The sequence below is a fragment of the Hemicordylus capensis genome, chromosome 4, assembly GCF_027244095.1.
Source record: "Hemicordylus capensis ecotype Gifberg chromosome 4, rHemCap1.1.pri, whole genome shotgun sequence".
In the NCBI taxonomy this organism is placed as follows: domain Eukaryota; kingdom Metazoa; phylum Chordata; class Lepidosauria; order Squamata; family Cordylidae; genus Hemicordylus; species Hemicordylus capensis.
The window spans coordinates 255,336,222-255,364,162 of record NC_069660.1 but is presented as its reverse complement, the minus strand read 5'-3'; the positions used below and the strand labels follow the sequence as shown (position 1 = coordinate 255,364,162).

The 27,941-nt window shown below is 42.5% G+C and overlaps 1 long non-coding RNA gene across 1 annotated transcript in view; it reads right to left on the bottom strand.

Moving 5' to 3' along the window:
* Positions 1 to 22,392: 22,392 nt before the first annotated feature.
* Positions 22,393 to 27,941, bottom strand: part of LOC128324821 (uncharacterized) — a 69,730-nt gene continuing 64,181 nt past the window's right edge. Inside the window, exons 3-5 of the long non-coding RNA XR_008307111.1 lie at positions 27,783 to 27,928; positions 26,102 to 26,238; positions 22,393 to 23,096 (exon numbers count right to left, since the gene is read on the bottom strand). This is a non-coding gene — a long non-coding RNA (uncharacterized LOC128324821). The remainder of the gene's footprint in view (positions 23,097 to 26,101; positions 26,239 to 27,782; positions 27,929 to 27,941) is intronic.

Genomic DNA, 27,941 nt, shown 5'->3' with positions numbered 1-27,941 from the left:
GATGTCTTTACCTAAGGCAGGTGCAACACGATCAGTAATGATATTGTGCAGTGTCACAAATGGTACTCACTTACAACTTACCCTCCATGCACCCACAGTTTTCCTTAGTCTTTGAGACCCAAATCAAGATGGGGATGATCTGCATGTCTGTGTGTCTGTTGGAGTTGTGTGTATGTGTGTATGCGGAGCTGCATATGTGTTTTTACTTATCTGTTTGCACGTGTTTGTGTTTCTGTGTGAGTGTGTGTGTCTTTTCAAAATTGTTCCACACACCCCTCAAACCACCACTGTTGCCCCACCCCACCCCCAGTGCTACTAACAATCCACATGGCTTTCCCCAACTGTCCATTCCATGTCTCCCCCCCGCACCCTGCCCTGAGAGTTGTTCACCTTCCATCACTAAAGAAAAGGCATTGGACTTGCAATAGAATCCACTAGCTGCTTACCCCGGTGATGTCAGGGGACTGGCAAATGTGTCAGCATTCTAGCTTCATTGTCAAACCAGACATGCTTGTATAACTTTGCCAGCACTTGTTGCCCATAGACTTTAATGGGGCAGGAAAACCTTAATAACTGTTGAACTACTGCTCAAAACTTCACCAAACCACTAAAAGGTGCTCCTCCTAGACAAGCCTGACAGAGTACACCAGTCATTTTCACCAAAATTTGAAAGAAAAGAATTATACATCTGGATACATTTGGGACAAAAGGGGGTAGATTTGTCCATTTTCAGCCCTTCTAAATGTGCTGTAGCTGTGGCAATTCTGATCAGATATCCTTGAAATTAGGCACATTTGTAGACCTCATCAAGTGGATCACACACACTGAAGCTTTTCTCACGATCAATGAGAAGAGCTTCCGGCACGTCTGCAGGGAGAGCAGGTTAACTTACCCTTCCCTGCAGATGATCGCCAAGCTGTCCCTGGGCAGCCGATTGGTCACCCACACGATTACCGGCTCCATCACAGAACTGGTTGCGGGGGGGGATCAGGGGCCGCCCGGCCCCCAGAAGTTCCAGGGCAGGGCATCCTTGGCATACCCCCGGGACCGGGAGGCTTGTTTCAGCCTCCGGCTGGGGTCTCCTCATGTGTCACTGCGGCACGGAGCCAAGGCATGGTGGCACACAACAAGAAAACCCAGATTAGTGGAGCGCTCGCTCTGGTTAAGTGGAGGGCTTCTTTGGCAGGCTAGCACCAGAGAACCACTGGGCTTGCCCGTGAGCCTGGTGGTTCTCATGATTGAAGGCTGGGGAGCTGGGCTCCCTGTTTTCCCCCATCGTGAGAATAGCCTCACCAAGTTTCAAGTTACTAGCTCAACAGTTGTCATATTTATAAGCAATAGAATTTTGATCTTACAATGGTGGGACTTCCCCCCCCTTCCCCCTGCATGCCTTAACTAAAGGGGCATTCCTGTGCCCCTTTAATTGTATAGCAAGGCTTGATTGATGGCACATTTTATAGGTGCTCTATTAAACAACTCTGCATCATTGTGGTGCATCTCATATATCTCTACCCTCTGCCTAATGTTGGAGAAATTGCTGGGAATGGAAGATCCTTCCTTTTTCGGAGTTGTATTAGATATGCCTCAGAAGCCTGTACGTACGAGTTGACCTACTGTGCCATGTTAAGCATATGGTGGAATGTAATGTTTGCACAGTTGGTCAACTGTGCTATTGCAAGCACAGACATTGTGCAAGTGGAGTTGCAGTCATGATGACTGCACTGTTTCACAACTCCATTTGTTCAGTTTTTGCACTTGCACAACAGCACTGTTGCCCACCATGCACACATTACATTCCAGCACATGTGTAGGTTAACGTTGCACAGTACGTCAGCCACTGTTCTGTGCTTTTGATTTAAAAGACAAGATTAAGCCTAAAGCAAGCTTGACTATTCACATTCAGGTTAGAAACCAGCATAAGTCAAAGTGGCTTTAATTCATTGTCCCCAAAGGGTTCCAATCCACTACACTACCTCACGCAAAGTAACATGAGCCAACACCAGTACACTCTGTCTGGGTCACATAGCCTCATCACATCCCTGCACAACAAGATATTTGTCTTCCGCTGGAGAGGATCCCTGTGTTTAATTATCTCACTCTTGTATTGTGTTTATTGTACCGTGCTTGTTTTAATCTTAAAGATGCCATGGAACAAAGCTTTGGTCCTCATAGTAGCACCATATGGAAGCAGCTGCTTGAGGTTAGATGGCGTGCTGATCATGAAATGAGTTACATCTTCCTTTAAATGGAACAGCTTTTATACTTTGCTCTTAAACCTGAAGTCAAGTCGGTACAAAATGATAATAAACATGTCTAGAGGGATGTCTCCAGCTCAAAGCAAGAGTCGCTGTCCATGAACTCTGCTCCTATTTGGTTTCCATTTCCTAAGACAGAATGTTGGCATCTTCCAAAGAATGGCTTGAACACAAAGAAGCTGAAAACTGTTTTCAAGAACTTTCTTCCACAGCCTAGCTTTTGCAAACATTGTCAGGATTTCAAATATTTTAGAAAAATTAGTAAATGAACTTTTAAAAAAATACATTTTTGCCCCATATATTGCAGAATGTGCAGTATTCCCATCCAGATCTCCCTGATGGAACACTAAAAGTAACTCATGTTCCAGAAGGAATGTAAAACCGGTCTCTGCTATAGGATGCATGCAGGAACTGCATCTGCAGGGGCCTGAATGGTGCCCTAACATTTTGTAGAGTTGATGCAATCCAGCTTGTAAGAGAAAAGAACAGAATGAGTAGTATTTTTCCCCAGAGGGTGGGGAATTGTGTAAATGTCACTTTTTAACACATAACAAGAGAAATTTTAGATTCAGCAATGCAAGCAAAAATATAATAGACAGGCATGAATGCTATTTTCTTATATGTTTACTCAAAGCTACACAGGATGTATGTATGTAGGTAGGTAGGTATGTCTCTATCCCACACTAGGTGGCCAGATTTGGCTTTTTAAAAGCCAAATTCTGGCTTATGGCCCATTTGACCCAAGAGTATACCCCTTAGGTTCTGGCAACTCTGAATCTTCAAGAAAAGCAAAAGGTATGAAAGCAACAAGAGTGTAAAATCACTGGAGAGGTGAGAAAAATTCTTCTTCATGCTTCCCTACCAGAAGGAGGTGTGTGTGTGTACAAATTTATTATATTTGTACACCGCCCAAAGTTATGTCTCTAGGGGGTTTACAACAAAATAAAACAAATTAAAACAGAAATTGTAACCTCAAAACAATTTAAAATCACAAGTTAAAAAGCTTTGGTGAATAAATGTGTCTTTAAAGACTTTTTAAATGTTGTCAGAGATGTGGGGTGGGGGGAACACTCTTATTTCAGCAAGGAGCGTATTCCATAGTCTCAGGGTGGCAACACAAAAGGTAACAGGATGCCAAACAAATTAATAACATGGCTGCTGGCCACCTGGGAGCAGTTTAAAAGTGGCGGTGGCACAGACGACCTAAACAACAGTTAGAATGGGCTCTATTTTCTTCCTACTTCACTCTTAGCCTGGGTGGCAGATCTGGGCTACCCAGGCTTGGAGCTGCTAGGTTGGGAGGGCTCCTGATGCTCCAGATGACCAGAGATTCCTGGGTTAACTCCCTCCTACCCATGAATCCCTGGTCATGAGAGTAACCTTTCATGTTGCTCTTTGGGAGGAGCCCCAGCTAGCATCCTGACTAACAGACTATAGTGCAATTGGAGAAGCACTTGTATTTCTGAAAAGTTATACTAAATCAGTTCTACAGCTGGCTCAGTGGTGGGTTCAGTTTTTGACAACCTCTCCTTCCCCCGGAAGCACTCTATGCCACCAAAAAATATATCCCTGGGGGTTGTGCATATTTTGGGGTGACACAGAAGTCTTCTGGGGGAAGGGAAGGTCATTGAAATTCCCACAGATTCATAGGAACATAGGAACAAAGGAAGCTGCCATATACTGAGTCAGACCATTGGTCTATCTAGCTCAATATTGTCTTCACAGACTGGCAGCAGCCTGTCCAAGGTTGCAGGCAGGACTCTCACTCAGAATCTCTCAGCCCTATCTTGGAGAAGCCAGGGAGGGAACTTGAAACCTTTTGCTCTTCCCAGAGTGGCAGCTCCATCCCCTGAGGGGAATATCTTACAGTGCTCACACTTCTAGTCTCCCATTCATACACAACCAGGGCAGGCCCTGCTTAGCTAAGGGGACAAGTCATGCTTGCTACCACAAGACCGGCTCTCCTCTCTCTCACACACACACACATTCACATTAGCACCAGTGCAGCGTCAGTCTGGAACTCTTCAGAAGCCCTGGTGCTACATCGGTGCTTCTCTTTTCACATGGCACTACATCAGTCTGGAATTCTCTTTCAAATCCCAGTGCCAGCCCTAATGGCTGCACCTTTTCATCACTGTACAGCAACTAGCGGGGCAAGCAAACAATTGGAATGGTTATTTTTTATTATGCTGGTATGGAATAGAGTGGATGAGACTGAATATTTCCTAGGGCAGGATGTCCTCAGGCATTATTTTCTTATGCAGGCCAATTCATTCATATTTTCTTGAGGTATAATATAGATGGAGAAGATGAGATCTGACCTTTTTTACCCTCCCTAAACCAGGGGTGTAGCAAGGTTGGAGTAGGTTGTATTCTATTTATCAATCTTTTATGTTTTCTTAAATTAGAAAACATAACGTCCCTACATCCTGTAGGGATCCTGTAGAGAGTGTGAAAAGAAACGAAGGGAAAGGAGATGGAGAAAAAGGGAGTTGTTTCTGAGTAAAGCTTAGTTAAACAAACATAAGTGTGCTTGTGTTTGCGAAGGAAGCAGCTATAAAACATTTGGTGATGAGATTTAGAACCAGCAAAGCTTGTGAAAGTTCCTGCGTCTTCATTTCATTGCATTACTGGGACTACATTCCTGAATTGCTGCATCCTACTATTGCTGCTGCTTGGGAGCGTAGCTGAGGGAAGGAAGACTCGTGTTCGCCACTCTCCCCAGTGGCCCTTCAGAGTGAGGGAGTGAAGGATTCCCCTGCTAACTGAGCAAAGAGGCACCTTTTTAAAGTGGTGGTTTTCTTTACTGAGCAGGGGGAGAGCAACTAGCCTTCTCCAACCCCCAGCATCCCTCCAGTGGCTGTTGCTGGTGCCTATCTTATGTTTCTTTTTAGATTATGAGCCCTTTAGGGACAGGGATCCATCTTTATTTGATTTTATTTCTCTTTGTAAACTGCTTTGGAAACTTTTGTTGAAAAGCGGTTTATAAATATTTGTAATAGTAGTAGTAGTGAGATAATGAAGCAAATAGAGAAGGGTGTTGCTGGGGGTTCCTCAGGAGCTGAGCGCCCCAGGTTCTTTGAACCCATCTGCTCAATAATAGCCACACCCGTGCTGCTTGTTTCTCCAGCCTCCTGACCTGCACACAACCCCTGAAGCTACTTTTTTCTTCTCAGTCCTGGACTCTGTTGTTCACTGGATGCCCACTGCAGCATGGCTCAGATCTCACCACCACCATTTTTCTTGTCTTCCTCAGGAGAACCTGCTCTTCCATGGAAACAATGGAGCTCCTGTTTCTGCAATTACCTCCTCACTATACTGACCCCTGATTTTACTCCAGCAAAGCAAAAGGTTATATTGCTTCACTGCCTAGGCCCTGAAGGACAGATAATATATACTCATTTCCCCTTTCCTACCAGCTTGAAAGGGGATACCAACCCTTATGAAGCTGCTCTTCAAGCCTTAGATGATCATTTCAACCCTACTTTGAATGTGATTGCTGAATGTTACAAGTTCTATTCCAGATACCGCTTGGTGAATCTGTCGACCAATATGTCACAGCATTGTGTGCCTTAAGTGTAATCTATGAGTTTGCCAACTTCACTGATGAAATTATCAGGGATCAGATTGTTATGTATTTATTTATTTTTATTTATTTATCACATTTTTACACCACCCAAAACATGAGTTCTCTGGGCAGTTTACAAGACAATAAAAATCAATAAAAAGATTAACACGTTAAAATTTAAAATGTTAGAACTATTAAAACACAGTTAAAACAATGTCTAATTAAAAGCCTGGGTGAACAAATGCGTCTTGACTGCCTTTTAAAAAGTTGTAAGAGATGGGGAAGCTCTGATTTCAGCAGGAAGGGTGTTGCAAAGCCTCGGGGCAGCAATGGAGAAGGCCCATCCCCGAGTAGCCACCAGACGAGCCAGTGGCAACTGCAGATGAACCTCTCCAGATGATCTCAATGGGTGTTGTGGTTCATAGCAAAGAAGGCGGTATGATTCATAGTAAAGAAAATCTCTTAAATACCCAGGGCCCAAGCTGTTTATGGCTTTATAGCTTATAACCAAAACCTTGTACTTTGCCCGGAAACTTATCAGCAGCCAGTGTAGATCTTTTAAGATGATGTAAGAGATGGGGTGATGACCCAGAGACCAACCTGGCTGCCACATTCTGGACTAACTGCCGTTTCCGGACTATGTACAAAGGTAGCCCCACATAGAGCGGATTGCAGTAGTCAAGTCTGGAGGTGACCATCAGATGTACTACTGTTCTGAGGTCATTTATTTCAAGAAATGGACGCAGCTGGCGTATCAGCTGAAGCTGATAAAAGGCACTTCTGGCCACTGCCTCAACCTGGGATACCAGGGAGGGTTTTGTGTCCAGTAGCACCCTCACACTGCATTCCTGTTCCTTCTGGGGAAGTGTGACCCCATCCAGAACAGGCAGATCAAAATCATATCCCGAGTTCTGACCCCTCACAATAAGTACCTCCGTCTTATCTGGATTCAGCCTCAGCAAATGATCTCTTATCTGGAAATTATCCAGCTAATTATCTGGAAATTATCTCTTATCCATCTTATCTGGATTCAGCCTCAGTAAACAAACTGCTCCAAATTGCATGAAAAACTACTACTGGAGCAGAAACTTATCTTGGATAAAGTTATACAGATGACTAGGAGGGTGGGAAAATGCTCTTCACTGAGCCAAATCACAACCTTTGGTACCCCCGAACCAACTTCCTGAAATTCAGGCTGTTCAGTCTAAATCCTTCCAGACCCAATCTTGTGGCAGCACAAGAAAGGAGAAGCTGGTGTTGCTACCGATGTAGAGACTCTGCCCACAAAGCTGATTTTGCTTACTGTCCAGCACAGAAGGTCACTTGCAAAAGGTGCAAGAAAAGACATTTTGCTAAGGTTTGCAAGTCTCCACTCCCTGACAGCGTTTTAAGTGTAACAGACTCAGAGCCTGCTTCTCCACATGGTCAAGTTAAACTTAATGGCCATGAAATGGAAATGCTGGCTGGTCCCAGTTCTCCATACACTCTCATTTCTCATCTCCTTTACAAGGAACTCCTTACAACTTACTGCATCAGATCTTCAAACATCCACCCATGGAGTTCCCCTATTGCCATAAATGGATATTCCACTGCCTGGAATACAAAGGATGTGCTGCAGAAGGGAAAATGTATGTGTCACAGAAAAGAGTCTCAATATTGGGCTGGAAACATCAGAAAGATCTATGGTTCATGTTAAGACTCAAATAGCACAGAACACATATTGCAGATGATGGAGCATCCATATGCTGATATGACTGCTGATTTCTCAGATGTTTTTGCTGATACTCCTGCACTGCCATACATTTCAAACATAAAATTCAAATGAAGGCAATTGCAATACAAGTGAGGTTTGTACCCATAGCATTGCGCCAACCATTTAAAGAGGAGCTTTCAAAATTACAGTATGCTGACATCATAGAAACCTGTTGATTCATCAGAATGGGTCTCTGTCATTGTTCTTGTACAAAAATCAAACAGTATACTTTGAATGTACATAGATTTAAGAGATGTGAACTCCAACGTGGTAGTGGATTGTCATCCATTACCCAATATCAATGAAGTGCTGTTTTTTCTGAAAGAGGCCTCCGTGTTCACAACTTTGGACTTGTCTTCGGCCTGTCATCAAATTCCTCTGCTCAACAGTTCTCACAAATACACAGCCTTCATTACCCCAGAGGGTCATTTTCAATACAATCCAAATGGCTAATCCAAGTCAGCCATTTGGATTAGCCTCTACAGCTTTGATGCATGCAATTTTTGGGGTTACAGATGGCATCATTTACTTTCAGGATGAAATTTTAGTGTATGGCAAAATCACTGAGGAGCATGATGATAAACTGAGATAAGAAAACTCCAACAACACAAGTTTTCAGGGTCTCTGGGACAAAAGTGAAGGGCCACCCCTACTTCCCTTCTTCAGAGAGGTGCAAAGGGTAGGACAAAGAGCAAGCTGTCACCCAGACAGTGGGGTCCCCTTCTTCAGGGGCCCAGGAACATTTGTCCACCCTTGTTCCATTGTAGGTAGCCCCTGATTCAAACATTTGGGGAGGACCCATGTCTCAGCAATATAGCACATGCTATGCATACAGTCTATAATGCTGGGGAAAGCTGAAGGAAAGAGAAGAAGAGGACAGCCAGCAGCAAGGTGGATGGACTCGATTACGACACCAATGAATGCACCACTGGGAGACCTTAAAGGCCAAGTTGAAGAGAGATCATCCTGTAGATAATCTATCTATGTGGTCTCTAAGAGTCGACATCAACTTGACGGCACTTAATCAATCAATCAATGCATACAGAAAGGTTGAGTTTCAATCCCTACAATCTCCAGTGGGGTGAGGGGAGGTACTTAAGAACTTTTGAACTACTGCCAGTGAGAGTTGACAGTCCTGGGCTAAATTAACAATGGTCTGTCTCAGTATAATGCCATTGTATACATTCATGTGTATGATGCTCTGTGGAAGCCACCAAAATTACCTCTTTGGAGCAGTGAGGGCATAATTGTTCTAAATCTCTTACAACCTGTGTTGATCTAATCACATGAAGACTCTTCATATCACATCTTTCTGGAAACCACTGATGTGTTTGAAGATACATACCCAGCAGATACACAAGATAAGAGGCAGAGAAATATTACAGCCCCTATGAAGAGTACCATCTAGCAATTCCTGCTTGCAACCTTGGAGAAGCCGCTGCCAGTCTGTGAAGACAATATTAAGCTAGATAGACCAATGGTCTGACTCAGTATATGGCAGTTTCCTATGCTCCTATGTTCCTAAAAAAAAGCAGTTTTCAGCAGCCTCCAGGTTGGAGCAGCTCTGAAAAGGGGTTTTGCAGTGAAAACATGAAGTTTGGTTTTGTGCTGAAGCACACACACTCACACACACACCCTCCTCGCCACATATTCAGAGGGGGAAGCGTCAAAGCACATCTCACTACCTCAACATGATCATATGAACTGGACCTCACTTACACCAGTGCAAATGAGGGATGACTACAGGAAACAGCTTTCAAAAATCAGGCTCCAGAGGAGGATTAGGCACGTTTTCACAACATTATTTTAAGCCTGCCAGTGTCATAAACAGGAAATTGGACATTAGTCCCAAATTCATCTCTCCTTTGTGGAATCACAGTGGGCCAGATGGGGAAAGTAAGGGAAAGTTAACATATGCCATATCTTTGTATTTATGTTTCTTCTTTCATCAAAATAGAAATAGTTTACATTCCGTGTAAGGTTTAACTACCTCAGTAAGATAACGTAATCCTTTTTAATACTGTGCCATAACTTGTTAAAGCATCAACCAGCATTTTTAAAAAATGTGTTTGAAGAAATACAAAGAAATTAAAGCATCTAGCTTATACCTCGAAGACAAATGGCTGATTGCTGTTTGCGCCAATATACTTTATGTATGCATACATGGGGGCTGTTATCTTGGTTTGTTATTTCCAGAGAAAAGCCTTTGGAGATACCAGCGAGAGCAGAACATGGCAGGGAAACATGCTTGTAGAAATCCAGTTCCATCTGGTCCTATCATACCACTTAATGGAGTTTGTAGTCATTCCACCATGAAAAACAGTTCACATGAAATCAATCTACAACAATTAACTCTTACCGATCCAGATCATTTAAGAATGCTTATAAGTCACAAGGGTGACAAATTAGCACAGTCAATGCCTCAACCTTGAGAGAACAAAAGTGGTCAAGCCCTCTTTTAACTACTACTCAGTTGCCTCTGAAATGAGCATTTTTAATGTTCATATTCTAGCAATCCAAAGGAGGCCTGAGCTATACCTTGCACTGTTGGGTCCTCCTAACTGTCACTTTCATTTTGCTTGTCAGAATAGCCTCTGCCTGAACCTAACCTTGCCTTAATTGTGTAATTTTCTCCTTCAGTTGCTAGTTGTGTAAACCGTTACGCTGGTGAAAATGTCACTGTTTTTCTTGGCAAACTCAAATCCTTTGAAAGGAGAAAAAAGTTATTCCTGCACCCTTTAAATCACTGACAGCAAATAATCGGAAGGTGAGATGAGACAATAAAAAGGTATTGTTTCCAATCACATGCTTCCCCAACTCCCAACAAGCAAAGACTGCAATGTGCAGAGCCTTTTTAAAACTTTGAGAGGCCCAGGGGCAGAATGTTCATTTGAGGCTGCCTTATGTAAATTTTCTATAAATTTTGAAGCCATGGCAGGGTGTGTGTGTGTGTGTGTGTGTGTGTGTGTGTGTGTGTGTGTGAGAGAGAGAGAGAGAGAGAGAGAGAGAGAGAGAGAGAGAGAGAGCATGCGTGTATGTGCGTGCACATGCACGCAGGAGCATGGGAATTGTTGTTGGGGGGGACAGAAACTTGGGTGGAAATATATGCAGTACTTCTTTTAGCACCCTTTACAGATCTGAAGTCACCTGGTTTCTTAAGAATATACAATGTATTATGCATAAGCCAAATTGGAAATAACATTGATCATATTGCTATACTACATATAGCAGTAATTTATTTAGACAATAAGTACAAATGTACTAAATGAATTTACTTTTAAGTGTTTTTAATTTTTGTTGCAAATAGACTACAAGCTGCTGAACTCCAAGGAATCCAGTATCTCTTAGTTTTCGGCCGTTCACAAAAAGCAGGCGAGTGTGGAAAAGAGAAGAAACTGGCTTACATACAGCACAGTATCTCATTGATCCAAGGGCTGGGTCCTCATGCTCATTCTGTGTATCCCTGCTATGGAGGCAGCAGGTGAGGTAGGGGGGAGATGAGAGGCCCTTGGCAGCCTCTCTTCTCAGATGGACCCAACCAGCCCATGTTCTTTGAAGATGTTAGCAGGCATCTCTATGTTCTGGGCTGCTCTGTGGCTAATTAGGAATGCATCCTTGCACTTCCAGTGCTACTCTCATCATTCCCAACAGTACTGGCATGGGAAGTGCAATGATGATGTATTGCTTAGTAGCCACAGAGCAGCCCAAACATTGGAAGCAGCAGGCTTTAGAGTGGCTCAGAAGCAGGGAGTGCACCTCTCTCAGATTGGCAGCTTGCTGAGCAGTATGGGAGCCACTACTCCCAGTTTTTAAAAAGACATTTTAAAAATTATTTTAAAATAATTTTTAAACTGCAGTATTCTGCTATGGTGGTACTGGAAACTTGTGAGGAAGAACATGCTATGGCAGAAAATACACTAAAAACAAGTTGTTCCAGTAAGTACTAATCAGCCTACTTTCCATTCACTGTCTCTACAACTGGACTAAATTTGGTTCAAACCGAGGTCCACAAGTTAGATCTCTTGCACCCAGGGGCGTATCTAGGGTAGCGCAGGCAGGGCACATGCCCCAGGCGCCACTTGAAGGGGGCGCCATTTTGTAAAATTAAAAAAAATGGCTGCCGAAAACAAAATGGCCACCGTGCATGCTCAAATGGCCTCTGTGAGGCCCTAGGTCATGCCAGGCCTTGCAGAGGCCATTTGAGCATGCTCAGCGGCCATTTTTTTCCCAGTGGTCTTTTTAAAAAAAAAGATTATTTTTTTAAATGGCTACCGCACATGCTCAAATGGTCCCTGCGAGGCCCTAGAGGCCAGCGAGGTGAGGGGGAACCTTTGCAAAAAAAAAAAATCCCAGTCTTTAGGAAGCCCCCCAAAGGGGCTACAGGTAAAAATAAATAATATAATATAATATAATATAATATAATATAATATAATATAATATAATATAATATAATATAAGACACTGTACACATATTCTGATTGGCATTATGTACAGAGAATCAGGGCTTGTGAATACTGAGCTGACGCTTATGAGCTAGGATTGTATTCATTTGCTCTTACTTTGCTTCTTGTGATAAGTGAGTTAAATGTGATGTCTTGCTAATATGGCTATTAATGGTGAGTTTGTCTTTGAATCAGTGTGAAATCCTTAATATTAAGGCCCACTGGAAGTTTCTTGCTCTCTTTCTCTCATTTTAACTGTCTTTCTGAAAGACTAGAATATATTCCAAGCAGTGATACAGTTTACTCTGCATATCCTTTAATTATTTTCAGAGTATCTGGGAAAAGTCAAATTATCCATTTATTTTTAAAACTTATGTAATGGTGATGCTACAATGCATAGTAGAGAATTAGACAGGCACTTCTGTTTAGTTTTCCAAGTACACCTCCACATAGTATTTGGGTATTTCATGAGTCCCCGCATACTGAAATTTGTAGTTTTCCAGCATTTTTTGGTCTGGCTAAGTCCACTGCTAAATAGTTTTTGAAATATTAAAAGATTAACGAGCTTGACTTGTATTTTTCAGCTGATATTATGGTAAAGTTATCTGAAAGATGGGTGTCAGATGCTTGGACAGGGGGCGCAATTTCAGTGTTTGCCCTAGGCGCTATTTTCCCTAGATACGCCTCTGCTTGCACCTCAAATGTTCATGCGCCATGGATCAGGGTGGATGACATCATTACAAACTACATCATTGAGGTGTCCCTGTGTGTCACTCACTACAACTGTACCAAATTTCGTTCAAATTGGTTAGACAATCCCCAAGTTAGTGCACTTGTTCCTCAAAAGTTCACACATCCACCATCTAGAATCGGGGTGGGTGACATCATCACAAACTACACCATTGGGGCATCCCTATATGTCCATACAGCTGTAGCAAATTTGGTTCAAATTGGTTAGACTGTCCACAAGTTAGTGTACTTGAGCCTCAAAAGTTTATGTGTCTGACATCTTGAACTGGGTTGGATGACATCGTCACAATCTACGCCGTTGAGGTGTCTCTTTCCTACAGCTGTAGCAAATTTGGTTCAAACTGGTTAAGCGGTTTATAAGTTAGCCCACTTGCATCTCCAAAGTTTACATGTCGACCATCTTGAATCGGTGCAGATGACATAATCACAAACTATGCCATTGAGGTGTCCCTGTGTGTCACTCATGGCAAATGTACCCAATTTGGTTCAAATGAGTTAGACAGTCCACAAATTAGCTGGCTTGCACCTCAGACATTCACATGACCACCATCTTGGACTGGGGTGGATGACATCATCACAAACTATGCCGTTGTGGTGTCCCTATGTCCCTACAGCTTCAGCAATTTTGGTATAAATCGGGTAAGCGGTTCACAAGTTAGCCCACTTGCGCCTCAAAAGTTTACGCACCCACCATCTTGAATCAGTGTGGATGATATCATCACAAACTATGCCATAGTGGTGTCCATGTGTGTCACTCACTGCAACTATACCTAATTTGGTTCAAATTGATTAGACAGACTACAAATCAGCCCACTTGTGCTTCACAGGTTTATGTGTCTGCCATCATGAATTGGAGTGGATGACATCATCACACACCATGCCGTTATGGCATCGCTATGTGTTCCTTCAGCTGTAGCAAATTTGGTTCAAAGTGGTTAAGCAGTTCACAAGTTAGCCCACTTGTGCCTCAAAAGTTTACGTGTCCACCATCTTGGATTGGGGTGGGTGACATCATCACAATGTGGATAACATCATCACAAGCGATGCCATTGAGGTGTCCATGTGTGTCCCTACAACTGTACCTAATTTGGTTCATATTGGCCCAGGTGTTGTGAATTTGATGAGGGCAGGGGACACGGATGGACACACACAGAGACACACAGAATGCCGGATGATCTCATAAGCCTACTGGAAAGTACGCTAAAAAAAAATTTGGTGCCACTTTACTGCAAAAAGACAGGGTGCAAGGGACTCCTCACTGTAAAATTCTGTGAAACAAAAAATATTCTGAAATTCTGAATTCCACTTTGGTACATACAGGTGAAACTCAGAAAATTAGAATATCGTGCAAAAGTCCATTAATTTCAGTAATGCAAATTAAAAGGTGAAACTGATGTATGAGACAGACGCATTACATGCAAAGCGAGATAAGTCAAGCCTTAATTTGTTATAATTGTGATGATCATGGCGTACAGCTCATGAAAACCCCAAATCCACAATCCCAGAAAATTAGAATATTACATGGAACCAAGAAGACAAGGATTGTAGAATAGAACAATATCGGACCTCTGAAAAGTATAAGCATGCATATGTATTCAGTACTTGGTTTGGGCCCCTTTTGCAGCAATTACTGCCTCAATGCGGCGTGGCATGGATGCTATCAGCCTGTGGCACTGATGAGGTGTTATGGAAGACCAGGATGCTTCATTAGCGGCCTTCAGCTCTTCTGCATTGTTTGGTCTCATGTCTCTCATCCTTCTCTTGACAATGCCCCATAGATTCTCTATGGGGTCAGGTCAGGCGAGTTTGCCGGCCAATCAAGCACAGTACACTGTATACTTTTCAGAGGTCCGATATTGTTCTATTCTACAATCCTTGTCTTATTGGTTCCATGTAATATTCTAATTTTCTGGGATTGTGGATTTGGGGTTTTCATGAGCTGTACGCCATGATCATCACAATTATAACAAATTAAGGCTTGACTTATCTCACTTTGCATGTAATGCGTCTGTCTCATATATCAGTTTCACCTTTTAATTTGCATTACTGAAATTAATGGACTTTTGCACGATATTCTAATTTTCCAAGTTTCACCTGTATATGTGGTACAGTGGAACCTCATAATCTGGTTTGGAATCCAGCAGGTACAGCAACATCCCTAGTCTTGGGTCATCACTGCTCCCAGTCAGGGGCATAGCTAGGGGAGAGGGGGCCTGTGTTCACCCTTCTCCAGCAGCCTCTCAGAGTGAGGGAGATAATGAAGAAAATAGGGAGGGGTGGAGCTGGGGGACCCAGGATCTTTGAACTCATTCGCTCAATTATAGCTACATTCCTGCTTCCAGCTCACATAATGTTTGCTTTTTCAGGGATCCTTTCTGAAGTTTTACAGTACAATACAATACAATACAATACAATACAAATGCAAATACAACAAACAAGCGGAACCGCCACAGAGCATCTGTGAGACAGTACACTCCTGTACCAGTCTCTCCTGACCTCCCCCCACTGCATTCCGTTCAGGCCCCGCTGCCACCACTACACCTCCTCCTTACTGGGCGGCGGGTCATTTTCTTTCCCCCTCTGTGGCAGCAGGCCATTTTTGGCCGCGTCCAGCTGCTGCACCTGTTTCTCAGCGGGTGGCAGGCCACCATTTTGGGCTGCGCCACACCGCCACTGCTGGGTCTCCTCCTCACTGGTGGCAGGTCGTCATTCTTGGCTGGGCCACACCACCACCACACCTCTTCCTAAGCCCACCAGTGGCCTCCCTCCTGGCAGCCTCCCTCCCTCCCTCCCTGCCATTTTCGGGCAGCCGTGCTGCTGCCGTGCTGCCTCCTGAGCCCGCCTCCCGCCTCCTCCTCCAGGTGGCCGGGGCCTGCCACCGCCACCTCCTCCTTACCCGGGCGGGCCAGGGCCAGGCCGTCCCGGCACTGCCACCTCCTGCCTGTTCCTCCCAGCAGCCAGGCCAGGCTGCCTCCTGGGGCCGTTTTGTGACCCACTGCCACCCGCCACCATTTTCTTATTCTGTTTTCTGCCCCAGTACTAAGAGAATTATATACCACTTGTCAACAAAGTGGTTTCCGCAGAAATAAGGTAACTAAATAAAATGTCGAAAATGGCTCTCTGTCCCCAAAGGTCTCACAATCTTTAAAAAGTAGCATAAAACCACCAGCAACAGCCACTGGAGGGATGCTGTGCCGGGGATGGATAAGGGCAGTTGCTCTCCCCCTGCTCAATAAAGAGAATCACCACTAAAAAAAAGTGCCTCTTTGCTCAGTTAGCAGCGGTTTTAGCATTAAAATACCAAACTAGCTTACAGAAAGGGTGGTGCTTCCTAATGCTACCCTTTCCTATTCAGCCTCAGCCTCTTCACACGTTACTCTCCTGGAATGGGGAACAGGAGTGATCTGGCTACCCACATGCCCCATGCCGATGCATCCACTGGTCTTGTCCTCCAGGTGTACTGCACAAAACAAAGGACAGCACTGAATGTGGAGGTGACTGGGGAGGCGGCCAGTGGGTGTGTCCATGCAAGGGCTGGCCACTGCCAGTGCATTCCTGACTTCTCCCCCCACTCATGTGTTCATTGAAAACAGAAGAGTAACTAGTGCTCTGGTTTTAACATGATCTGTGGGGGGAAATACTTTCCTCTGCCATTACTTTCAGCAGCCTCCAAGCTATCCTGAGTACAGTATACTTTCCCCAAAATCTAGGGGGTTTATTGCATTGTACTGTATTTACTATTGACTGAATAGCTAAAACTCCCTCTTAACTTAGGCGATGCACTCATGTTAATCAATACATTACATCACATAACATTCCGTAACATTGCATTACATAATTACAAATAAAAATGCAGTCATTATAATACACTGTCACAGGCGTTCCTTGAGAATTTTGCCAGAAGGAAGATGCATGCCATTAAACTTCCTTCAATTCTCTGAAGAAAAAAGGATTTTTGCAGTGTCTCTTGAAAGAAAGCCTTTTTAAGCAGACCACCAGTACTTCAAAGAGAACTAAAACTCCTCCTCCTGCAAGTGTATTGCCATGTAGCACATATCTTTGTAATCAATCTTCATATTCCTTTTCATGTCGTATTTCAAATCTCGTTTTGGAATTTTTGAAAACTGTACACACAATGTTAATATTCATGAGTTCCATTCGTTTGCAAGCAGGATGGCATACATAATAATAGCACACACTAGCCGAGGTGTACAATTCTGCACTATTTTGTCAATATGTTTAGGTGTGTACCAGTGTTCACACCGGATGGTGTGAAAAGATCTCATTATGTATAGTACATTGCTTTGGCAAATCTCATTTCAGTCATGGACTGAGTGACAAACAAATCTTGGACAAGTTGTTATCTCTAGCCTTGGTTGCCAAGGAGAAAAACAATGAACTAACAGTTTTGATGAAAGGGTGAATAAGGGTCAATTCACACAATCCTTTTCCCATTGGAAAAAGGTGATTTGACTCAATCAACAAAGCGAATACACATATTTAAACTGTTATCCCTTATGTAATTCTTAATGCACAAGTTCAGCAAAAGTTAATGGAACATCTTGGTGAAATAAAAGATTTCCAGGAAAGCTCTTAAGTAGTTTAGCACCAGCATACTTAAATGGTTTGAAATGGCCTCATTTAAATACCATACCTGCCAACATGTCCCTTTTTTTCCATTCACCTGAATGGCAGGTATGAAATACTCTCCAGTTTAGTTCAGTGGTCAAAAAAATAGAACCTGGGTCTGAAAGACCTGGATCAAACATGTCAGTTTTATATTGGGTTGCTTTGCACTCAGAAATGTCTTAGCCTTGGTCCCTCCTCCATATCTAAAAGAAGCTTGTTATAAGTTTAAGCACTTTGCAAATTAAAAAAAGTATGAATAATAGTTAATTGGTATATTTTATATTTCTGAAAGGCAACTTTAGTGGAATTCATGCTTCACCACCTCTAGCTAAAAATACATGGAAAAAACCATTGGCCAACATGATACGCAGCGTTCTGGCACCAGAACCCTGTGCTGGGGTGCTGTTGACTCATAAGACAGCCCTGATGATGCTGAGCACAAGCAAAACTACCACAGGTATTCTCATTGTGGTTCTCAACAGTATTGGGGCTGCTTTACAAGTGCACAGCAGGCCCAGCACAGAACATTCTAGCAAAAGAATGTTGTGTATCAAAAGTAATCGTATTTGACTTTTACTAAAATAAAATGTAAAGCAAAATAAAATATGCTGTATCCTTTTTTGGTATTATGCATTATGATGTCATTGCGGCTAGGCGTTAAATCATCTTATTTTAGTAGTTATATCAGTGCATTCCAAAAAATGGAAGGTTCAGAACACAAACTGGCCCTGTTTAGAAATCCACAAATCAATATGACTAAGCCAACAGGTGGTTCTCCCAATTTTTTTATGGTTCTCACTGTACCCTCGTTGCCTCCACCCAGTCCGTGCTCTGATGTAACTTAAGGCACATTTTAGCCCTAAGGATTTAGTAACAGACATCAGCTAATCTGTTGTGCTGTGAAAACATATCTTATCTCATCAGTAATGAGGCACATCATGCTTGCCGGGTGGTCATGGAATGACCTGCATACCATTTGCTTAGAACAAATCTCTATTATTCAAGTTTGCATCCCGTGGTTCTCATAAATAGCCATTTTTGGCATGGCTTCCAACTTACCAAACATACATGGATTCAGATTGTTTAATTAGATTAACAATTGCTGAAAGCTTCCTTTTGGATGGAGAAGCCTGGTTTTGCCATGGCCCACTGTAAAAATGATTATGTACCAGTCAATGAAGCATTTTTTAAAATTGCCACTTCTCCACTGCACTGGTGCAGTTAGTTGGGAAGTGATCTCAGGCTGCTCTCTGCACTGATGCATTCTTGCTCTCTCTATATAATTTGATGATGATGGGAAGGCTTTGAGAGTTTAAAAAAAAATCATAATCTCACTTTTGATTTCAGGGTAAAATGAGACAATGATTCAAGGTAATGAATATGTAATAAGTACATCATTAAAATTGGGGAAAAAACAAAACTTTAAATTGAATAACATTCCGACCTCCACACAGGAAACAGATTTTCCCATACACAGTGAATGGGATTTATACCAATGGGTGGACAAATAGGGTGGTCACATGATTAAAGAAATCATAATATGATTTCATATTATGCTATCATATGAGTTTTGGTTGATTGACTGACTGAATGTGGAGAACTTTGTATGTAAGAAAAACCTATTGTTCTAAAAATGTTTCCTTTGGTGTGTTTTTCTGGACACATGCATGTGTCACGCACTGTGGGACCCACAGACAGGAGAGAATGTCTCTTTTAAGATGATGATTACTATCTGTAGTTTTTAAAGAAGTCCTTAGAAGTTCTGTCTGCAGTTTTTTAGAAGTATTTTATATTAAAAGTAATCAAATATTTTAAAAAGCGACTGACCAGTTAATTAGCAGCACCTTTTCAACTGATCAAAATGTTGTGCAGTCCAATCCTATGTACATTTAGAAGTCAATCCCATTGAGTTCAATGGGGCTTATCCTCAAGTAATTGTGGATTAAACTGTAATCCTATGCACACTTACCCAAGAGTAAGTTCCTCTGAACTCAGCAGGACCTACTTCTGAATAAGATGATGAATATGATGAGGAGGAGGAGGAAGAGGAGGATTAATCACATTTGTACACCGCCCCAAACTTTGATATGACAAATATTTATATACCGCGGTTTACACAGAGAAATAACAAATAAATATGATGGCTCCCTGTCCCCAAAGGGCTTGCAATCGAAAAAAGAAACATAAGATAGACACCAGCAACAGCCACTGGAAGGATGCTGTGCTGGGGATGGATAGGGCCAATTGCACTCCCCCTGCTAAATAAAGAGAATCAACACTTTAAAAAGGTGCCTCTTTGTTCAGTTAGCAGGGGTATTCTGAGCAGACATGTATAGTACTAAATTATTTAATTGATTCAAGGCTTCATAAAAACCAGAGAAACGGGGCCGTAGCTAGGGGAGAGGAGGCCCGTGTTCATCCCTCTCTCTGGCGGCCCCCAAGAGCGAGGAAGATAATGAAGGAAATTAGGGAGGGAGGGATCTGGAGGGCCCTCAGGAGCTGGAGGCCTGTGTTCTTTGAACCCTTTCGCTCAATTATAGCTACGCCTCTGCCAGGGATACAGCAGCATACCCCAAGAGTGTGGTCTGAAGCCCTGTCCCTGCCCTGAGGTGGTCAAACCCTAACCACTGTCCATGGTTATTCACAGAGACAAATGCTGTGCTCATAGACAGATTATTCCAGTGACTGGCGCTCTGATCAAGGTAAGAATCTGTGCACAAGAACAGCATTTGTTCATGGACAGCAGGGGGTGGAGTTTCTGAGCATATCAGTGTGAGGCAGGTCTCCAGAGTATGCTATCGTGGACTTCTGTATGTGAATATAGCATCCTTGCTCTTTGTCATGCCTGAGCAGGGCTAAAGATGCAGCTGTATATAAAGGCAATTGAGACTTGGGAAGATAACACAAAATTTCCTCAGTACTGAAGGGAAGCTGGTCCTCCTTACAGAAAATGACTGAGCTGCCAAGGTTTTGCATGGGAAACTAATTATAGCATCCTATCATAGGAGGAAACAGCTGAGTATAATAAGTAAAGAAGTTTTGTTTTCAATCTAAAGAAAAGATATTGGCTAGTTTAACAGCCTTTTTCAACCTGGGTCAAACGTTTAAATTCTTCTTATGCTAGCAAATTGTTTTGTAATACATCATTTTGGAGTTCCTTGTCCACAGAGTCCTGCTCTTTGGTTGCCAATCAATTACACAGAAAATAAGGCGATGCACCCATTCTTGTTAATGAATGTAAGTTTTTGAGTCTTATGAAACTGCTCTACAGACAGAAGCGAAAACCCGAAGGTTCATCATGTCATTAATGCAGAGCCACTATCCCCACAACCAAATGAGCATGTTGAGAATGTGGGTTGAATGTATTATTTAGCAATAATAAATTGAGGAATATTTCTCTTCTCTACAGTGAGAAGACTGGAAGAGATGAAAAAGGAGATTATACATAAGTCTACAGCACAACTTTTTAAACTGTTTAATTAGATCACATATATAATTCTTTCCCTATGTTCAAAGAAGCTCACATAAAAACACCATAAAACATATTCAAAACATTAATTTAAGCAATATAAACCAAACAAGAAAAATAGAATATGGGAAAGTTGGCAATGAAAACCTATGTTGGTTTTATTATAAACTGCATCTAGCACGATTCTGAGACTTTTGATATTTTTCTGAAATCACTGAAAGATATTCCGAGTTAGTAAACTTGGTCAACACACACACACACACACCAGAAATTAGCTATTAGCATGCTCTCTTCTGCTGAAAGGAGAGAATGTTGATGAGCAAAAGTTTGGACACCAGCAGAAGTTTATCCAGTAAAAAAGTAACTGAAGTTGCAGTTGCAGCCATAGTTGTATGGGAGCAAGACCCATTGGACTTATTTCCAACTCTGAGTAGCTATGCAAAGGATCAGGCTGTTAGAGGAGTTTCCCATTTTCATTGACACATTTTTTTCTTACTAATAAAACTGGTTTTGAACTTCTGAAGATCTTATTCTGTGGAGGGCAATTTAACAAATAAGACCATTTTAAATTGGAATAAATTCCATTTTCTTGACATGGTATGAATGGTTGGAAGCACACCTCCATGTCTGGCTGAAGGTACATACTTTGGCACTGGAATGTTAGCACCATTCCTGAAAATTGAATATCTCAGACCTCTTCCAGCAAACGTGGTATCTCTGAAACTAATGTTTGGAGGTGAGACCTTCCTCTGTAATGCAACAGTCAACCTGTGAGTAGGAAGCCAGCAGTAGAAGTGCAATACACGCCGCAAAATAAATAAAATTGATGAGCAGTTGGGTCTTTAGAGAGGCTGGATTCTGAAAATTTTCACTGCCAATCCTACAATCTCAAAGCCCGCATCAGAAGCTTTATTTCTCCTTACGTCGTATAAGCAAAAAGTAAAAGAGATGGCGCCTTTCATTATGGGCCAATAAATGTTGGATATAAATTGCAGGTTAAGACTCCCATTTGATTTTGCAACTCAGCAGAGTATTTGCACCCCCTTGGCAGTCTGAATCATTTCAGATGTACTCATGCACGGCCCTGTGTTGGAAATTATATGAATTAAAACTACCATGGAGAATATTTAAAATGGCTTGGCAGGCTTCCACGTTGCAAACCCCATGGCAGTGCACATCATGGACCAGTGCCACACTATACACAGACATGTCTGGCAGTTGATTTCAGGCTCTTTCATGTTGTGACTTAGCAGGTTAATTGCCCTGAAAAGTTCCACACATGAAAGGAAATGGCACATGCAATGAACCAGGCAGGCCAGTAAAATGTTCTTGATCATTGAGATGTATAGACATTTAATTTCAATGGGACTACTTCAAGTAAATTTCCTAATCATGTCTACCAATGGCCAGTGAGAGAAACATTTAAGGATTAAATTCAGTAGCCAATAAAAACAAAATTTCTATTGTAATTTATTTTTACAGGATAATGTCAACAAACTGGAAGCAGAATTTGCTTATGCCGTGTTATTATATCTAACATTCATTATATCTACAGGAAGTCTGCCCAATACAGCATTTTATTATTATTAAATATATTTTTATTCTGCTTTTCAAGTGGACCTCTTTGCCCACTTAGCAGGAGTTTCCTGCAGTAAAATAGTGCATTTATATCTAAGCCCAATTACAAACCCCTGCAGGTTCCCTTGCGCTCCCAATCAGTAGTGTGAAAGGATCCAAATCCTTCCTCCAGTTTCCCTGTAAGCCCCCATTCCTCCTTTGACCCACCCATAAGGCCCCCATCCTTCATCCCTTACTCTTTCTTGGCCAGTGTGACTGTGACAATGTCAGATTGAGTTCTCCATCCTTTCCATCCTTAGTGCATACGTAACGTTGCTATGACAATGTCCCACATGCTAGACAACCTGGGATATTAGTCCTACTATATATACCAGAGGAGCAAGAGTGGTTTCTACCTATTTCTGAAGCTGTAGCAGCTAGATAATGGTAGGTAGGTAGGTGGGGTGGGGTGGGATAGGAGAGGGGAGAGAGTTCTCCTCTGGTTGAGATTACAGTATGAGTCCAAGGATAATTCTGGAGATGTATTGCCTTTCATTTAAAGGTGAGCAGGGCGAGCAGCCAAGGTCCACATTCTGAGATAGAGGAAGATCTATTGCAATGACATCTCTACTTGTGTGAGATCCAAAGGCCCATCCAAGTGGTTCAGAATCTCCTGTGTGGATGTAAAGATGCAATCAGGACCACAATCCAGAGCCACAATCCAGCTCTAGCTGTGCACAAATCATTGCTAATAACAGCTAGTCACCATAGAAATAAATGGACATACCTATACACATCAAAGATGTATTGAGCCTGGCAATGTGGCCCGGATCATCACTACAGTTTGAATTCAGATTCATTTTCCTTTGCCTGCTTGCATGGAAGCCTGCTTCTGGTCACAGAACTCCTTTGCTGAGCTGGCAAACGGTCATTAAATGGAGTCTGGAATTCTATCTATCTATCTATCTATCTATCTATCTATCTATCTATCTATCTATCTATCTATCCATCCATCCATCCATTCAGGGGCATAGCTATAATTGAGTGGATGGGTTCAAAGAACATGGTTTCCCCCACCACCAGGTCCAGGGGGCCCTCCAGATCCTCCCCTCCCTATTTTCACTCTGAGGGGTCATCAGGGAGGGGTGAACATGGGCCCCCTCTCCCCTAGCTACATCTATCTATCTATCTATCTATCTATCTATCTATCTATCTATCTATCTATCTATCTATCTATCTAATTTGTAGACCATCCCAAACTTCCATCTCTGGGCAGTTTACAACAATTTTTGTCTTGATTGTTTTAAGACAAAAATTCTTAAATTATTAAACAACTAGTGGGACGGAGGCAGACATCTCTCTCTTGGATGAAATAAGACTTCTAACAAAAGTACTTGCAGAAAAAAAGCAACATTCTTTTCCATGTTAAAAATACAGATTACATACAAAGTTGATAAGCATACAGAACCATTTTATTTAAGTACAACAAAAAGCTCCGAGAATGCACACATATAAGATAAATATTCTGCATTTTACCCCTCCACCTAAAGTCCACATAGTCATGCCTAATCTACTATTTGCTGTGGATTGGACTGTACACGATGAATGTTTTTGGAGGGGTTTGTTTTATCATTCATAGCACATAACATCCAAATATACAATTCAGTGCTGTATTTTACAAGTTATGATCCATGTGCAGTCCTTGATCTGGGAGAAGAACTCCTCTTGATCTCAGTGAGAAATATGAGTACCAGCAGGAAACTGACTAGAGGGCTGAGCAGGCCTTTTCCATCTCTAATTTCCATGATTAAAGTGTAGGATCAAAGGCATTATAGGGCTCTAAGTATAACCACATTCATAGAATGAGCCAGGTTCAAGGACTAACACATTTTAGGAAGTGAGAGGGAAATGCCATTATAAATTTATTCAGACACTAGCTCCTTTCTCCAGAAGTTTTTCAGTCTTTTTGTTCTTGTGACCAGATCTCCTAGGAGCAGCTGGACTGACAAAACATTTTGCCTGATCGGCTGCAGGCACCCGTGATTGTGAACCACGATTTGTCTGTGGCTGGCCTTGCACTGGGAACGGTTGCCCATCAAAGATGTTGTGCTAGCACAGACATGTATGTTGACACTACTGTATTGTGCAACCAGAGACAGAGGAAGGGAGCCATTTTAGGTTCACCCGTATGCTGAGATGGGGAGGAGGATTTGCACCAAGGTCCAAAGGTCTGCCCTTGGATACATTAAGCTGAAACAAAAGGATTATTTTCAGAGCATTTGCTGTGAAATAATCCTGCAGAATAATCACGTGCTGCCTGAAATATGTGTGTGGGACAGGGGTGACAACCCCATCTCTGAAAGTAGATTCTCACACAGTGAGGTACAAAACCATTGGAACAATTCAGTTTATACTCAAAGAACAAGAGCCCTGAGTAGATGTGTTTTGTTAAGAACCCAAAGTAGAGTACCAGCTAGAGTGTTAAACGTAGAGAGGGAGACCTGGGTTCAAATCCCTGCAACAGTAGCACCAACTTCAAAGAACGAATGAAAAGCCCCAGATCTTTTAACATATTAATACTAATAAGGCAGGAGCCAAGAAGAATGCTCACATTTGTTTTTGCCAAGTGGGTGGTCCAAGAACCACCTTATTAATCAATCAGAGAGGGACTAGGCTAATTGACTCCTCAGGTAGCCAATCAATTTCCAGCAGCTGGGTAAGTCTTTTTCTTTCAGCTACTCCAATCACCAATCCAATCACCACTTTGGTTACAGAGCAGGTAGGCTGGCAGGCTGTTGGTAAGTCTGATCTTTTTCTGTGTTAGATACATATCTACACGCTACTACAGTCCTGTTAAGCATGATAAAGCAATTGATGTTTTCCATATTTCTCTGTAGCTCTGCTGATGAGCAACTGAGATTTGTATGCTTGTGTCTAAGTTTGTATTTTGATCCCACTCGTTAGCTACAAATCTGTACTTTGCCAGTTATTGCTAAGGCACCCACCTAGTCCTGGCTCCACCTCTGCAGCTGCCCACAATTGGCTCCACCTCTCACTACCCGTGGCTCCACCCATCACCTTCTTGGCCTAGCACCCCACCCCCATCCCAGGTTCCACCAGCTGCCATTGTTCTCAGTCTCACCTACTTTGAAATTTGGAAGCAACAGGTATCAGGTGAGGGAAAGCATGTTGAAATAAATAGCCTTTAATCATCCTTCTGCCTGCCACACTTCCCCAACATTCACAGGCAGCTGCCATATACCAAGTCAGATAACTGGTCCATCTAGCTCAGCACTGCCTTCTTTAACTGGCAGCAGCAGGAGTCTTTCCCAGCCCTACCTTGAGATGCTGGGGATTGAACCCAGGTCCTTCTGCATGCAAAGCAGATGCTCTTCCACTGAGCTACCAAGCCATCCCCATACTCCGCTCCCCCAGCCATTTTTTTCCAAGACCCTGGAAACAGTTGCTTTTTCGATGTTTCTCAGGCCCCTAGGCTGAGGTCTTCTGTCAAACATCTAAGTTTGGTCCTCAGACTAGCTTATACGAGCTTACCCAAATCTTCTTGTCCCGGCAAATGCCAAGCTGATACCTGCTTAGTTTTAACACTGTAGCAGCATCATGTATTTTCAGACCATTTTCCAGAGTTACCATTAATCTCTAAATGTGTATAGTTTTTACCTTCTTTGACCTCACAGGGCACACTCAAGCCCAACTTGGCAGAATGGTTTCCCACTGCTCTGTGTGTGAGAGAAGAATGTATCCTCTTGATTAATTTTAACATCAGCGCTAGTCATGGGAAGTATTCTGGGTTTGTCCTGCAGGAATTGAAAATATGAGAGCTTTGCTAATAAATAAGATCCCTAACAAACACCGCCTGGTTAATAGCCACTTCATTTTATAATGCTTAGAAACTCCAGAGAAAGGATCAGCACAGCAAAGGAAAGGATATAATCATATGAAAGAAAAACTCAAATAGTTCCAACACTGTTATTTCTGTCTTTGAATCCACATAAGTTTTTATTTCCTCTTGGGTGCATTAAATAGCTGTGAATTCTTGTCTTGCTAAGAAGCAAATTCAAATGAGTGTGTTCCTCTCAAAATGTGGTGTACTGAATTACATTAATAAATAATCTCACATACTTTGGGCTGGAAATTAATTCCTGAAAGGAGGTATATTTCTTTTAATTTTTCTCTGCTTGCAATGTACATGATTCCTTATCTCTCCCCCTTTCTACTTTTGTTTTTATATTTTAGAATCTAGTTCTTTGCACAGTCTGTTCAAATTGAGGAAAGACAATTATCTGCGTCAATCAATAAGTGTCTCTTCATGTAGTGTCTGATATATGTTACTTAAGGGTCTCTTGCTCAGAGGAGGAAAATGCTACAATGACAAATGGCCATCTAGCTTCCATCTCTAACCTCGAGAGAAGGAGAGCCCCCCATTTTACATGGCAGACAGTTTCTCTGTTGAACAGCTCTGACAGTTAGAAAATCCCTCCAGGGAATTATTCACACATGGCTTCATGCTGCTGGGTAAATGTTGAGCGAAGCCACTTCGAAGTACACTAGCGGCATTGAGCTGAGAGGAGCAGCCCCTTCCCTCTGCTCTTGGGGGATTTTTGGTGCAGGTTCATATCACATGCCTCTGTGTTTTCCTTCTAGCCAATGGTGTGTGTGTGTGTGTGTAGATTTCTAAAGCCTATATCTGCATTCCTAAAGAGAGTTTCCCTCTTATCATGTTAATGATTCTACGTCAATGCCTCTCCCTATTTGCTCCGGCATTTTCAGAAAAAGTCGCTTAAAACCAGCATTTTGAAAACCCAGAAATACATCGAGATAAGCTAGAATTCAAAAGACAAAGCCCAATTTGTGTGTGGAGTGCTTCCAATGACCTTGAATGTTCAGGGTAAGCTTGGCTGGTGTATGCACACACTCTCTTCCAGAGGAGATTCAGGGTAACATCCGTGTCCCCATGAACCTGTGGTAAAACCTTCTCTGTGTAAAAGTCCCTGGTGACTAGCCTGAGTCGGCTTCCTTGCAATTTCATCCATTGGTTCCAGTATAGCCCTCAGGAGGAACAAAGAACAAGTTCGCTCCTTCTTCTGTGTGACAGCCCTTCAGATCTTTGAAGACAGCTATCATGGCACCCCTAAGTCTTCGCTTCTTCAGGCTAAACATAACCAGCTCCATTAACTGCTCCTCATAGGACTCAGCCTACTACTGCTATTACCCTTTTAAAATGCAGGCTAATGTAAGCCGTAAATCCCTGGTTCAGCCTCAACATAGCCATCGGTTTACGTGTGGCTTATGGAAAGCCACTGCTTCACCTTGCAACATGAGAGTAACATTACTGGCCTACCTTGTATGGCTGTTGTATGGACTCTTGAAGAAGTAATGGAGAGCTGGCGTGGTGTGGTAAATAGAACCTGGCTTCCATTCATTCCTGAAACTCACTGGGTGATCCTCGGCCAGTCACTGCCTCTCAGCTGGATCAAGCTTGCAGGGCTGTTATGAAAAT